This window comes from Pseudorca crassidens, chromosome 1, assembly GCF_039906515.1.
Source record: "Pseudorca crassidens isolate mPseCra1 chromosome 1, mPseCra1.hap1, whole genome shotgun sequence".
In the NCBI taxonomy this organism is placed as follows: Eukaryota; Metazoa; Chordata; class Mammalia; order Artiodactyla; family Delphinidae; genus Pseudorca; species Pseudorca crassidens.
In genome coordinates this window covers 74,762,998-74,777,925 of record NC_090296.1, presented here as the reverse complement: position 1 = coordinate 74,777,925, position 14,928 = coordinate 74,762,998, and positions in this window count along the sequence as shown.

Below are 14,928 nucleotides of genomic sequence, written 5' to 3'. Positions count from 1 at the left end.
GTAGAAGCAAACCTTTACAGAAGAATTCCAAGTAATGTATGGAGATACTCTTCCTTATAAGAGGTGGTACTTAAACACTTCTTTCTAGTTTTGAGGCTGCGCTGGACTTGCAGTCTTGCTTCCAAAGAATACAGAAAGGGAAAACATTAACTTTAAAGTGGGGAAACCTGGGAAACACTACCTTAACCAAGTAGTATTCATTTTTAAATTATATCATCACAACGTTGTACAACCATCACCTCTAGTTCCATAATTTTTCATCACCTCAAACAGAAATTCTGTACCTATTAAGCAACAACTCCCATTCTCTCCTTCTCTCAGCCTCTGTTAACCTCTAATCTATTTTCTGTCTCTATGAATTTGACTATTCCAGATATTTCACATAAATGGAATCATACAATATTTGTCCTTTTCTGTCTGGCTTATTTCATTTACCATTGTTTCCAAGGTTCATTAATGGTGTGGTGTGTATCAGAACTTCATTCTTTTTTATTGCTGAAAAATATCCCATTGTATGTATATACCACATTGTTTATCCATTTATCTATTGTTGGACAATTGGGTTGTTCCCTTCTTTTGGCTATCATGAATAATGCTGCATCAATATTGTGAACGTTGATGTACAAGTGCCTGTTTAAATCCATGTTCTCAATACTTTGGGGTATATACCTAGGCATGGAATTGCTAGGTCATATGGTAGGGTAGTTCTATGTTTAACTTTTTGAGGAACCACCAAACTGTCTTCCACAGCAAAGGCACCATTGTACATTCCCACCAGCAATATACAAGGGTTCCAATTTCTCTGCATCCTCCCCAACACTATGGCTTTCTTTAAAAAAAAGTATAGCCATCCTTATAGGTGTGAAATGGTAACTCACTGTGGTTTTGATTTGCATTTCCTTCATGAGTAATGATATTGAGCATCCTTTCATGTGTCTATTGGCCATCTGTCTAATCAAGAAATGTCTAATCAAGTCCTTTGCCCATTTTTTAACTGAGTTGTTTGTGTCTTTGTTGTTAAGTTGTAGGAGATATATGATTTGCAAATATTTTCTCTCATTCTGTGTGCTGTCATTTTGCTCTCTTGATAGTGTCTTTTGATACACAAAAGTTTTTAATATTAATGAAGTCCAATTTGTCCACTTTTTCTTTTATTGTCTGTGCTTTTGTCATAGTTAGGAACCATGGCCAAATTCAAGGTCATTAAGACTTGCCCCTAAATTTTCTTCTAAGAATTTTATGTTTTTTGCTGTTACATTTAGATATTTGATCCATTTTTAGTTAATTTTTGTATATAGTGTAAGGTAAGGTTCCAACCTTATTCTTTTTCACGTGGATATCCAGTTTTCCCTGCACAGTTTGTTGAAGGGATTATTTTTCCCCCCATTGAAGGGTCTTGGCATCCTTGTTGAATATCAATTGACCATAGATGTGAGAGTTTATTTCTGGATTCTTAATTCTACTCCATTGGTCTATATGTCTATCCTTATGCCAGCACTGCACTGTTTTGATAATGGTAACTTTGTATAGTAAGTTTTAAATTTGGGAATTGTAACTCCTCCAACTTTATTCTTCTTTTTCAAGATTGTTTTGGCTATTCTGGATCCCTTGAAATTCCATATGAATTTTAGGATGAGTTTTTCAATTTCTGCAAAAAACACCATTGGGATTTTGATAGGGATTGCATTGAATCTGTATATCACTTTGGGTAATATTATCAGCAATATTAAGTAGTTTTCTATGTACAAGTCTTGCATCTCCTTGGTTAAATTTATTTCTAAGTATTTTATTCTTTTTTGATGCTTTTGTAAATGGAATTGTTTTCTCATAGACGACTGACTTTTGACAAAGGCAATTTAGTTTAAAAAAGATCTTTTCAACTAATGGTCCTTGAACAATTGGATATCTATATGAAGAAAACAAAAACAAAAGACACACACACACACACAAGGACTTTAATCCATACCTCAAATCATATAGAAAAATTAACTCAAAATGAATCATATTCCTAATGTGAATACAAAACTGTAAGTCTAGATTTCTAGCATTTTAGAAGAAAATATGGGAGGAAATCCTTGTGACCTTGAGTTTGGCAAAGACTTCTTAGATATGACACCAAAAGCATGCTTCATTAAAGGACAAATTGATAAGGAAGATGGCGGAAGAGTAAGACGCGGAGATCACCTTCCTTCACACAGATACACCAGAAATACATCTACACGCGGAATAACTCCTAAAGAACACCTACTGAACGCTGGCAGAAGACCTCAGACCTCCCAAAAGGCAAGAAAGCCCCCACGTACCTGGGTAGGGCAAAAGAAAAAAGAATAAACAGAGACCAAAGAATAGGGACGGGACCTGCACCAGTGGGAGGGAGCTGTGAAGGAGGAAAGGTTTCCACACACTAGGAAGCCCCTTCGCGGGCGGAGACTGTGGGTGGCGGAGGGGGAACGCTTCGGAGCCGCGGAGGAGAGCGCAGCAACAGGGGTTCGGAGGGGAAAGCAGAGAGATTCCTGCACAGAGGATCAGGGCCAACCGGCACTCACCAGGCCGAGAGGCTTGTCTGCTCACCCGCCGGCACGGGCGGGGCTGGGAGTTGAGGCTCGGGCTTCGGTCAGAGCGCCGGGAGAGGACTGGGGTTGACGGCGTGAACACAGCCTTCAGGGGGTTAGTGCGCCACGGCTAGCCGGGAGGGAGTCCGGGGAAAAGTCTGGACCTGCCGAAGAGGCAAGAGACTTTTTCTTACCTCTTTGTTTCCTGGTGCGCGAGGAGAGGGGATTAAAAGCGCTGCTTAAAGGAGCCCCAGAGACGGGCGCGAGCCGCGGCTAAAAGCACGGACCCCAGAGACGGGCAGGAGACGCTAAGGCTGCTGCTGCCGCCACCAAGACGCCTGTGTGCGAGCACAGGTCACTCTCCACACCTCCCTTCCGGGGGGACTGTGCAGCCCGCCACTGCCGGGGTCCCGGGATCCAGGGTCAACTCCTCTGGGAGAACGGACGGCGCGCCTCAGGCTGGTGCAACGTCACGCTGGCTTCTGCCGCCACAGGCTCGCCCCGCACTCCGTGCCCCTCCCTCCCCCCCGGCCTGAGTGAGCCAGAGCCCCCGAATCAGCGGCTCCTTTAACCCCGTCCTGTCTGAGCGAAGAACAGACGCCCTCCAGCGACCCACACGCAGAGGCGGGGCCAAATCCAAAGCTGAGCCCCTGGGAGCTGTGAGAACAAAGAAGAGAAAGGGAAATCTCTCCCAGCAGCCTCAGAAGCAGCGGATTAAAGCTCCACAATTAACTTGATGTACCCTGCATCTGTGGAATACATGAATAGACAACGAATCATCCCAAATTAAGGAGGTGGACTTTGAGAGCAAGATTTATGATATTTTCCCCCTTTTCCTCTTTTTGAGAGTGTGTATGTGTATGCTTCTGTGTGCGATTTTGTCTGTATAGCTTTGCTTCCACCATTTGTCCTAGGGTTCTATCCGTCCGTTTAAAAAATTTTTTTCTTTTCTTTTTCTCTTAATAATTATTTTTTTATTTTAACAACTTTATTATATTTTATCTTTATTTTATTTTACTTTATCTCCTTTCTTTTTTCCTTCCTTCCCTCCTTCCTTCCTTCCTTCCTCCCTCCCTCCGTCCTTTCTTTCTCTCTTTCTACTTCTACTAATTCTTTCTTTCTACTTTTTCTCCCTTTTATTCTGAGCCGTGTGGATGAAAGGCTCTTGGTGCAGCAGCCAGGAGTCAGTGCTGTGCCTCTGAGGAGGGAGAGCCAACTTCAGGACACTGGTCCACAAGAGACCTCCCAGCTCCACATAATATCAAATGGTGAAATTCTCCCAGAGATCTCCATCTCAACACCAGCACCCAGCTTCACTCAACGACCAGCAAGCTACAGTGCTGGACATCCTATGCCAAACAACTAGCAAGACAGGAACACAACCCCACCCATTAGCAGAGAGGCTGCCTAAAATCGTAATAAGTCCACAGACACCCCAAAACACACCACCAGACATGGACCTGCCCACCAGAAAGACAAGATCCAGCCTCATCCACCAGAACATAGGCACTAGTCCCCTCCACCAGGAAGCCTACACAACCCACTGAACCAACCTTAGCCACTGGGAACAGACACCAAAAACAACGGGAACTACAAACCTGCAGCCTGCAAAAATGAGACCCCAAACACAGTAAGATAAGCAAAATGAGAAGACAGAGAAACACACAGCAGATGAAGGAGCAAGATAAAAACCCACCAGACCTAGCAAATGAAGAGGAAATAGACAGTCTACCTGAAAAAGAATTCAGAATAATGATAGTAAAGATGATCCAAAATCTTGGAAATAGAATAGACAAAATGCAAGAAACATTTCACAAGGACCTAGAAGAACTAAAGATGAAACAAACAACGATGAACAGCACAATAAATGAAATTAAAAATACTCTAGATGGGATCAATAGCAGAATAACTGAGGCAGAAGAACGGATAAGTGACCTGGAAGATAAAATAGTGGAAATAACTACTGCAGAGCAGAATAAAGAAAAAGGAATGAAAAGAACTGAGGAGAGTCTCAGAGACCTGTGGGACAACATCAAATGCACCAACATTCGAATTATAGGGGTTCCAGAAGAAGAAGAGAAAAAGAAAGGGACTGAGAAAATATTTGAAGAGATTATAGTTGAAAAATTCCCTAATATGGGAAAGGAAATAGTTAATCAAGTCCAGGAAGCACAGAGAGTCCCATACAGGATAAATCCAAGGAGAAATATGCCAAGACACATATTAATCAAACTGTCAAAAATTAAATACAAAGAAAACATATTAAAAGCAGCAAGGGAAAAACAACAAATAACACACAAGGGAATCCCCATAAGGTTAACAGCTGATCGTTCAGCAGAAACTCTGCAAGCCAGAAGGGACTGGCAGGATATATTTAAAGTGTTGAAGGAGAAAAACCTGCAACCAAGATTACTTTACCCAGCAAGGATCTCATTCAGATTTGATGGAGAAATTAAAAGCTTTACAGACAAGCAAAAGCTGAGAGAGTTCAGCACCACCAAACCAGCTTTACAACAACTGCTAAAGGAAATACTCTAGGCAAGAAACACAAGAGAAGGAAAAGACATACAATAACGAACCCAAAACAATTAAGAAAATGAGAATAGGAACATACATATCGATTATTACCTTAAATGTAAATGGACTAAATGCTCCCACCAAAAGACACAGATTGGCTGAATGGATACAAAAACAAGACCCATATATTTGCTGCCTACAGGAGACCCACTTCAGACCTAGAGACACATACAGACTGAAAGTGAGGGGATGGAAAAAGATATTTCATGCAAATGGAAACCAAAAGCAAGCTGGAGTAGCAATTCTCATATCAAACAAAATAGACTTTAAAATAAAGACTATTAGAAGAGACAAAGAAGGACACTACATAATGATCAAGGGATCAATCCAAGAAGAAGATATAACAATTGTAAATATTCACCCAACATAGGAGCACCTCAATACATAAGGCAAATACTAACAGCCATAAAAGGGGAAATCAACAGTAACACATTCATAGTAGGGGACTTTAACACCCCACTTTCACCAATGCACAGGTCACCCAAAATGAAAATAAATAAGGAAACACAAGCTGTAAATGATACATTAAAGAAGATGGACTTAATTGATATTTATAGGACATTCCATCCAAAAACAACAGAATACACATTTTTCTCAAGTGCTCATAGAACATTCTCCAGGATAGATCATATCTTGGGTCACAAATCAAGCCTTGGTAAATTAAAAAAAATTGAAATTGTATCAAGTATCTCTTCCGACCACAATGCTATGAGACTAGATATCAATTACAGGAAAAGATCTGTAAAAAATACAAACACGTGGAGGCTAAACAATACACTACTTAATAACGAAGTGATCACTGATGAAATCACAGAGGAAATTAAAAAATACCTAGAAACAAATGACAATGGAGACACGACGACGCAAAATCTATGGGGTGCAGCAAAAGCAGTTCTAAGAGGGAAGTTTATAGCAACACAATCCTACCTTACGAAACAGGAAACATCTCAAATTAACAACCTAACCTTGCACCTAAAGCAATTAGAGAAAGAAGAATGAAAAAACCCCAAAGTTAGCAGAAGGAAAGAAATCATAAAAATCAGATCAGAAACAAATGAAAAAGAAATGAAGAAAATGATAGCAAAGATCAATAAAACTAAAAGCTGGTTCTTTGAGAAGATAAACAAAATTGATAAACCATTAGCCAGACTCATCAAGAAAAAGAGGGAGAAGACTCAAATCAATAGAATTAGAAATGAAAAAGGAGAAGTAACAACTGACACTGCAGATATACAAAAGATCATGAGAGATTACTACAAGCAACTATATGCCAATAAAATGGACAACCTGGAAGAAATGGACAAATTCTTAGAAATGCACAACCTGCCAAGACTGAATCAGGAAGAAATAGAAAATATGAACAGACCAATCACAAGCACTGAAATTGAAACTGTGATTAAAAATCTTCCAACAAACAAAAGCCCAGGACCAGATGGCTTCACAGGCGAATTCTATCAAACATTTACAGAAGAGCTAACACCTATCCTTCTCAAACTCTTCCAAAATATAGCAGAGGGAGGAACACTCCCAAACTCATTCTATGAGGCCACCATCACCCTGATACCAAAACCAGACAAGGATGTCACAAAGAAAGAAAACTGCAGGCCAATATCACTGATGAACATAGATGCAAAAATCCTCAACAAAATACTAGCAAACAGAATCCAACAGCACATTAAACGGATCATACACCATGATCAAGTGGGATTTATTCCAGGAATGCAAGGATTCTTCATTATATGCAAATCAATCAACGTGATACACCATATTAACAAATTGAAGGAGAAAAACCATATGGTCATCTCAATAGATGCAGAGAAAGCTTTCAACAAAATTCAACAGCAATTTATGATAAAAACCCTGCAGAAAGTAGGCATAGAGGGAACTTTCCTCAACATAATAAGGCCATATATGACAAACCCACAGCCAACATCGTCCTCAATGGTGAAAAACTGAAAACATTTCCACTAAGATCAGGAAGAAGACAAGGTTGCCCACTCTCACCACTCTTATTCAACATAGTTTTGGAAGTTTTAGTCACAGCAATCAGAGAAGAAAAGGAAATAAAAGAAATCCAAATGGGAAAAGAAGACGTAAAGCTGTCACTGTTTGCAGATGACATGATACTATACATGGAGAATCCTAAAGATGCTACCAGAAAACTCCTAGAGCTAATCAATGAATCTGGTAAAGTAGCAGGATACAAAATTAATGCACAGAAATCTCTGGCATTCCTATACACTAATGATGAAAAATCTGAAAGTGAACTCAAGAAAACACTCCCATTTACCATTGCAACAAAAAGAATAAAATATCTAGGAATAAACCTACCTAAGGAGACAAAAGACCTGTATGCAGAAAATTATAAGACACTGATGAAAGAAATTAAAGATGATACAAATAGATGGAGAGATATACCATGTTCTTGGATTGGAAGAATCAACATTGTGAAAATGACTCTACTACCCAAAGCAATCTACAGATTCAATGCAATCCCTATCAAACTACCACTGGCATTTTTCACAGAACTAGAACAAAACCTTTCACAATTTGTATGGAAACACAAAAGACCCCGAATAGCCAAAGCAATCTTGAGAACGAAAAATGGAGCTGGAGGAATCAGGCTCCCTGACTTCAGACTATACTACAAAGGTACAGTAATCAAGACAGTATGGTACTGGCACAAAAACAGAAATATAGATCAATGGAACAGGATAGAAAGCCCACAGATAAACCCATGCAAATATGGTCACCTTATCTTTGATAAAGGAGGCAGGAGTGTACAGTGGAGAAAGGACAGCCTCTTCAATAAGTGGTGCTGGGAAAACCGGACAGGTACATGTAAAAGTATGAGATTAGATCACTCCCTAACACCATACACAAAAATAAGCTCAAAATGGATTAAAGACCTAAATGTAAGGCCAGAAACTATCAAACTCTTCGAGGAAAACATAGGCAGAACACTCTATGACATAAATCACAGCAAGATCCTTTTTGACCCACCTCCTAGAGAAATGGAAATAAAAACAAAAATAAACAAATGGGACCTAATGAAACTTAAAAGCTTTTGCACAGCAAAGGAAACCGTAAACAAGACCAAAAGACAACCCTCAGAATGGGAGAAAATATTTGCAAATGAAGCAACTGACAAAGGATTAATCTCCAAAATATATAAGCAGCTCATGCAGCTCAATAACAAAAAACCAAACAACCCAATCCAAAAATGGGCAGAAGACCTAAATAGACATTTCTCCAAAGAAGATATACAGACCGCCAACAAACACATGAAAGAATGCTCAACATCATTAATAATTAGAGAAATGCAAATCAAAACTACAATGAGCTATCATCTCACACCAGTCAGAATGGCCATCATCAAAAAATCTAGAAACAATAAATGCTGGAGAGGGTGTGGAGAAAAGGGAACCCTCTTGCACTGCTGGTGGGAATGTAAATTGATACAGCCACTGTGGAGAACAGTATGGAGGTTCCTTAAAAAACTACAAATAGAACTACCATATGACCCAGCAATCCCACTACTGGGCATATACCCTGAGAAAACCATAATTCAAAAAGAGTCATGTACCAAAATGTTCATTGCAGCTCTATTTACAATAGCCAGGAGATGGAAACAACCTACGTGTCCATCATTGGATGAATGGATAAAGAAGATGTGGCACATATATACAATGGAATATTACTCAGCCATAAAAAGAAACGAAATTGAGCTATTTGTAATGAGGTGGATAGACCTAGAGTCTGTCATACAAACTGAAGTAAGTCAGAAAGAGAAAGACAAATACCGTATGCTAACACATATATATGGAATTTAAGAAAAAAAATGTCATGAAGAACCTAGGGGTAAGACGGGAATAAAGACACAGACCTACTAGAGAATGGACTTGAGGATATGGGGAGGGGGAAGGGTAAGGTGTGACAAAGCGAGAGAGAGGCATGGACATATATACACTACCAAACGTAAGGTAGATAGCTAGTGAGAAGCAGCCGCATAGCACAGGGAGATCAGCTCCGTGCTTTGTGACCACCTAGAGGGGTGGGATAGGGAGGGTGGGAGGGAGGGAGACGCAAGAGGGAGGAGATATGGAGATATATGTATGTGTATAGCTGATTCACTTTGTTATAAAGGAGAAACTAACACACCATTGTAAAGCAATTATACTCCAATAAAGATGCAAAAAAAAAAAAAAAGGACAAATTGATAAATGGGACTTCAACAAAAGTAAAAACCTGCTCTTCAAGGGGAATTCCCTGGTGGTCCAGTGGTTAGGATTTGGTGCTTTCACTGCCAGGGGTACACGGTGCGGCCAAAAAAAGAAAAGAAAAGAAACAAAACAGAACAAAAAAACACCTCTGCTCTTCAATAACCACTATTAAAAGACTGAAAAGACAAGCCAAAGACTGGGAATATATTTGATAGAGAAGTTTCTTCAGAATATATGAAGAACTCTCAAAATTCAAAATATGAAAAAAAAACAAAAAACCCAACCTAGTTAAAAATGGGCCAACGATTTTGACACTTCACGCACATTCATTTGCTTATATATAAGCACACGAATATGTGTTCATCATCATTAGTCATTAGGGAAATACAAATTAAACCACCATGAGAGGGGCTTCTCTGGTCCCACAGTGGTTAAGAATCCACCTGCCAATGCAGGGAACACAGGTTCGAGCCCTGGTCCCGGAAGATCCCATATGCTGTGGAGCAACAAAGCCCATGTGCCACAACTACTGAGCCTGCGCTCTAGAGTCCGAGAGCCACAACTACTAGAGCCCATGCTCCACAACCACTGAAACCCACACGCCTAGAGTCCGTGCTCCTCAACAAGAGAAGCCACCGCAATGAGAAGCCCACGCACCGTAATGAAGAGTAGCCCCTACTCAGCACAACTAGAGAAAGCCTGCTTGCAGAATCAAAGACCCAACACAGCCAAAAATAAATAAATTAAAACAACAACAACCACAAACCACAACGAGAACCACTACACACCTATTAGAATTAATCAAAATAAAAAGACTGAACATTCTGTGCTGACAATAATGTGGAGAACCTGGAAATCTCATACATTGCTTGTGGGAATGGAAAACGGTACAATTACTTTGGAAAAGTTTGGCAGCTTCTTCAAAAGTTAAACATATACCCCACATAGCTACTATTTGATCTAGCCATTCAGCTTCTAGGTATTTCCCCAAGGGAAAAGAAGGCATATGTCCAAACAAAGACTTGTACAGGAACATTTATAGCAGCTTTATTTGTTATAGCTCCAAACTGGAAACAACTCAAATGTCCATCAACAGATGAATGGACAAATTGTGGTATATACATATGATAAAATACCACTCAGCAACAAAAATGAAAGAATTATTGATACATGCAAGAACATGGATGGATCTCAAAATCATTATGTTGAATGAAATAAGCCCGACAAAAAAAGTCTATGTGACTCTTGTATATAAAACTCCAGAAAATGCAAACTAATCTCTAGTGATAGAAAGTACGTGTGTTACCGGGGGAGAGAAGTGTGGGGAGGGTTGGGAGGGATGGTTTACAAAGGAGCATGCAGAAACTTGGGGATGATGGATATCTTCACTATCTTTCTTTCTTTTTTTTTTTTTTGGTATGCGGGCCTCTCACTGTTGTGGCCTCTCCCGTTGCGGAGCACAGGCTCCGGACAGGCAGGCTCAGCGGCCGTGGCTCACGGGCCCAGCTGCTCCGCGGCATGTGGGATCTTCCCGGACTGGGGCACGAACCCGTGTCCCCTGCATCGGCAGGCGGACTCTCAACCACTGCGCCACCAGGGAAGCCCTTCACTATCTTTATTGTAGTGATGGCTTCAAGGCTTTATACATATGTCAAAACTTACCAAATTTGCATTTTAAATATATACAGTGGATTGTATGCCAATTCTATCTCAATAAAATTGTTTAAAAAGCTACTAATCTTATGTACAGTTAATTTCATTTGTTTCAGTCCTCAATTTTTAGGAGTTGCTTTTCAATTCTATTTTTGAATATGTAAAATAATTATATTTCTATAGACAAAATTATATAACAAGTTAAATTCAGGGAAGTCTTCCTTTCATATTTTTACTTCTATAATGTTCCCTTCCTATCTTCATAGGTAAATTTTTTTTGTAATTTCTGTTTTATCTTCTAGTGTTTCTTTTTGATATGCATTTATTAATATATCCCTCCCCCCCTTTTTTTGACCACAGCATGCGCCATCTTAGTTCCCCAACCAGGGATCAACCCTGTGCCCCCTGCAGTGGAAATGCGGGTTCTTAACCACTGGACCGCCAGGGAAGTCCCTATATTTCCCCTTTCTCAAACAAAGAATTGCACATTATGTAACCTTCTACACCTTTTATTTTCATTTAACAATAAATTTGCCTCATATTAGTGTATGAAGATCTTTCTCATTTCTTTTTATATGTGCATAATACTCAACTGTGATTTGTCACTGATAAACAGTTATCAATCTTTTGCTATTATAAATACTACTGCGAAGAATAACCTTGTTCATAAGTGATCTCATATTTTTGCCAGTGCATCTTTGAGACAGATTCCTCGAAGTGGGATTGCTGGGTTAAAGATAAATACATATGTAACTTTCCTAGACAGGGCCATGTTCACTACAGAGTGGTTACACTATTTGGCATTCTCACCAGCAATATATGAGTGTCTGTGGCTCCCTAAACTTGCCAACACAATATCTTATGAAATACTTGGATCAGCCAGTCTGAGAGATGGAAAGTAGTACTTTGATGGAGTTTCTGTTTGCTTATCCCACTAAAAGTGAGGTTGAATATCTTTTAATATGTTCAAGGGCCATTAAAAATTTTTTTTTCTATGAACTGTTTATGTCTTTTGCTCAAATTTCTATTGTCATCGGCTTTCTCTTTTTAGAAGTTATTTGTATAGTAAAGCTATTAGCCCTTTGTGATTTAAGTTGAAGATGTTATTCCCCAATTTGTCACTGTTTTTTTATTTCATTTGTAGTGGGCTTTTCTCTCTGTGTGTGTGTGTGTGAGAGAGAGAGAGAGAGAGAAAGAGAGAGAGAGTTTGGACATCTAAAAGGTCTTCTTTTATTTCTATGTAGTCAAGTTTATCAGTCTTTTCTTTTATTGCTTCTAGACTTTTGGATCATGGGAAGAGTTCCCCTAATCCTCAGTTGTAAAGGTGTTCACCCATGTTTTCTTCCAGTACTTGTATGTTTCATTTTACATTTAGATTTCCGATCCACTTGAAATTTATCTTGGTGAACAGTGTGAGATACAGACCCAATGTTATATTTTTCCAAATGGCTATCCAGTTTTCTCAACTCTTTATTAAAAAACTCAATCCTGGGAATTCCCTGGCAGTCCAGTGTTTAGGACTCCGCGCTTCTACCGCCAGGGGCTCAGGTTCCATCCCTGGTCAGCCCGCATCCCACTGGCTTTGCAGTGAGGCCAAAACGAAAACAAAAAAACCTCAATCCCACCCCGCCCCCACTGAATTCCTCACCTCTATCACAAATTAATAATTTCAACTGTACATGTTTCTATTTCTGGACTTTCTATTCTATTTTACTGGTCTGTATGTTTACCCATGCACCAATAGCACACTTTCTAAATTATAGAGACTTTATAATATGTTTTAATATTAGGTGTGGCTAGCTTCCCACCCCACATGACACTAAAAGATTTTCAGGGTTTTCCTGGATACTCTTGTTTGTTTGGATATTTTCCATATGAAAGTTATAATCAATTTGTTTAATTCTAGAAAGGCAACCTGTGTTTTTTGTTTGTTTTGGATCAAGTTAAATTTATAAATTAGGAAGAACTGACATCATTGGGATGTTGACTCTTCCTTTCCAACATTATGATGTTGACTTGTTATTTTATTTATGTTGACTTTTGTCTCTTTCAATAATGGTTTAAAATTTCCTTCATATATATTTCGTTAAGTTATTGCCTAAGTATTTTATCTTTATTTTTATTTTAAATAGTCTTCTGTCCTCTTACATCTTCTACCTGATTATTATTTGAATATGGAAAGGTTACTATATTTCTTTCTGTTAAGTTTATAACTTGTTACTTTACTAGATTTTCTTATTATTTACAGTAGTTTCTCGATTGATTCTCTCCGATTTTTCAACATACAATGATATAATCTGCTAAAAGAAGTGTTTTTATCTTATCCTTTTAAATTAGTGTTCCCATACCATGTTAAGTGGTAGTGGTAGTCTTGTCTCATTCTTGACTAGCAAGAATGACTCTAATGTTCCCTCATGTAAAAAACATGCGGGGGACTTCCCTGGTGGTCCAGTGGGTAAGACTTTGTGCTCCCAATGCAGGGGGCCCAGGTTCGATCCCTAGTCAGGGGACTAGATTCTGCATGCATGCCACAACTAAGAGTCCACATGCTGCAACTAAGGAGTCCGCATGCCGCAACTAAAAGATCCCACATGATGCAACAAAGATCCTGCGTGCCACAACTAAGACCTGGCAAAGCCAAAATAAATAAATAATAAGTAAATAAAATAAAAATAAAAAACATGCTGGATTTTGCATACACATACACAGACATCTTTTAATCATATTAAGGGAATATCTATTGATTCCTACTTCATTGAAAATTTAAATCAAAAATGTATGTAAATTATGACAAATGCTTTATTGGCAACTGTGGAGATTAGCGTATGATATTTCTTCTTAGAAATATTATTTAATATAATAAGTTACATTAATAGATTTCCTAATATTGAACAATCCTTTCGTTGTGTTTTTTTTTTTTTTTTTTTTTTTTTTTTTTTTGCGGTACGCGGGCCTCTCACTGTTGTGCCCTCTCCCGTTGTGGAGCACAGGCTCTGGACGCGCAGGCTCAGCAGCCATGGCTCACGGGCCTAGCCGCTCCGCGGCATGTGGGATCTTCCCGGACCCGGGCACGAACCTGTGTCCCCTGCATCCGCAGGCAGACTCTCAACCACTGCGCCACCAGGGAAGCCCAATCCTTTCGTTTTTGTAGTGAACATCACTTGGTCATAATGTATACTTTTTAAAATATGTTGTTGGATTCTATTCTATTTTCTATCTTATTTAAGATTTTTGCACCAATATTCACAAGTGAGATTGTTCTGTAGTTTTCTTGTGTGTATGTGTGCAATCTTTATCATTTTTTTTTTTTTGCTAAGCTCATCTCATAAAATGTTTTTGTAAGTTTTCTTCTTTTTCTATGACCCAGAATGCTTAAGTAGAATTAAGATTATATTTAGGAAAACTATGCAATGGTTTGAGTTGTGGGCTGAACTAATCACTTTTTAATGGAACATCTTTTTAACCTGAAAGAACAAGTAACAAACAAACTATACTTATTCAGATTTGGGTATTTGGTAGACATTTTCTCAAAAATACACAAAATGAGCTTGTCACTTCAAGGAAAACAAGTGACTTAGTATTTATTGACAATGATAAAACTCAAATTTTCAGATGAAAATTAGAATTTTGGGAAACTTGTATCTGCAACTGTGAACCTGACAAGTTCCCAATACTCAAAGACTTTTCTGGTGAGATAGGTGTTGATACAAATAAAAGTGATTTTTAAATATTGTATAATGGAGTGTGTCAGTATTTAATATTGTATCATGAAATGTGTCAATGTGTTTAACTCAGTGAACCAATATTTTCCAAATGACAAATTTGGTCTAATGCAAAATGTTACACATTCATTGATATGGTGTCAGATCCCACGTTGCAGCTAGCTTTTAACAAACTCCCACTTCTTGAATTTTGGTTTAGTA